The sequence below is a fragment of the Delphinapterus leucas genome, chromosome 19 (genome assembly GCF_059928025.1).
Source record: "Delphinapterus leucas isolate spDelLeu-1000000601 "Yukka" chromosome 19, BTC_Dleu_Yukka2, whole genome shotgun sequence".
NCBI classification, from domain to species: domain Eukaryota; kingdom Metazoa; phylum Chordata; class Mammalia; order Artiodactyla; family Monodontidae; genus Delphinapterus; species Delphinapterus leucas.
This window is the reverse complement of record NC_143147.1, coordinates 57088066-57089960: the sequence shown is the minus strand read 5'-3', so window position 1 is coordinate 57089960 and position 1895 is coordinate 57088066. Positions and strand designations below refer to the sequence as shown.

Here is a 1895-nt window from a genome sequence, read left to right as displayed (position 1 = left end):
CCTCAAATCTTTGAATATAAGTCATACACGTTTGATTCATAAGTAAATTCTGCAAGACTGTTTGCTGCCTTCTACATTGTGATTCTATAATTTACTACATTCCTGGCTGGGCCATCAAAATAATCCTGAAAGCAGCTTCTATAAGAGAAATAGAAGTGCCTTTTCAGGTCATGCCCACCACCACCCCTGGACTCCCTAAGGTAATAATTCATGGCTGTCTCTTTGTGGTGCCCTACACCGTAGTGACTTAACTATTATGAATATGTTGGGGCCTTTTTACGTAAAGGGATTTATTGCATTTTCATCATCTGTTTGCAGGCAGAGCATTTCAAAGGGACACCCTCCAATCCCCTGAAAAATAACCACCTCAGTTCATCAGTGCTTTATCAGAAAGGTCTTCTGATTTAAATAAATGGTAGAGTTGAAATCTCTCCCAGGGCAGTCGCAAGTACTTATTTGGAAGACAGATTTGACATGCCCAAGCACCACCTAAAGAGAGCCTTACAACAGTGAGATCCAAGAAGGAAATTAGCGTTGACTTTACAACATCATGTGACCACATCACACCCATTAGGATGGCTATTATTGAAAAACAAACAAAAAATGGAAAGTAACAAGTGTTGGCAAGGATGTGGAGAAACTGGAATCCTTGTGCATTGTTGCTGGGAATAAAATGGTGCAGCTGCTGTGGAAAACAGTTTGGTGGTTCCTTAAAAAGTTAAACATAGAATTATCATATGATCCCGCAAATCCACATCTAGGTGTGAACTCAAACAGATACTTGTATACCAACGTTCATAGCAGCATTAGTCACAATAATAGCCAGAGGGTGGAAGCCACCCAAATACCCATCAGCAGATGCATGAATAAGTATCCATGGTATACACATACAATGGAATGTTTTTCAGCCTTAAAAAGGAATGAAATTCTGACACATACTACAACATGGATGAACCTTGAAAACGCTATGCTAAAGTGAAATAGCCCATCAAGAAAGGACGCACATTGTGTGATTTCACTTACATGAGGTATCTAGAATAGACACGTTCATAGACAGGAAGTAGATTAGAGGTTACTAGGGAGGAGGAATGGAATTGCTATCTAATGGGGACAGAGCTTCTTTTTGAAATGATGAAAAAGTTCAGAAATGGAAGGTGGTGTTGGTTGCACAACAATTGTGAATGAACTTAATGCAACTGAATTCTACACTTAAAAATGGCTAAAATGGGCTTCCCTGGTGGTGTAGTGGTTGAGAGTCCGCCTGCCAATGCAGGAGACATGGGTTCGTGCCCTGGTCCGGGAAGATCCCACATGCCGCGGAGCGGCTGGGCCCGTGAGCCATGCCCGCTGAGCCTGCGTGTCCGGAGCCTGTGCCCCGCAACGGGAGAGGCCACAGCAGTGAGAGGCCCGCGTACCGCAAAAAAAACAAAAAAAGGCTAAAATGGTAAATTTTGTTAACTATATTTTACCACAATTAAAAAATGAAAAAAAGAATCCTGTGAGGAACAACATTCCGATTCATCATTTTGTCTCTGTGTCCTTTTTTCTCCCCACTCTTTGAAAACACGGTGAATTGTATTTATTTCATCACGGCGTTGCCTCCCCTAGGAGAATGCACAGAGATGGAGGATTACTGACTGTTGACAGAGCAAGAACAGGGTCACCACTCGGCCTTAAAAGTACCATTTGATGGAATCTCTCCCTGGGTCATTAGAATAAGTCTGAGATGCATCAGAAAGTTATTTATTTATTTGTAATTTTATTGAAGTATAGTTGATTTATAATGTATTAGTTTCTGATGTATAGCAAAGTGATTCAGTTACATGCGCACACATATACATATTCTTTTTCATACGGTTTATTATAGGATATTGAACATAGTCCCCTGTGCTGTA

General features: G+C 40.9%; 1 protein-coding gene across 5 annotated transcripts in view; it reads left to right on the top strand.

Moving 5' to 3' along the window:
• Positions 1 to 1895, top strand: part of PITPNC1 (phosphatidylinositol transfer protein cytoplasmic 1) — a 256157-nt gene that overhangs the window by 113367 nt on the left and 140895 nt on the right. The window lies entirely within an intron of this gene.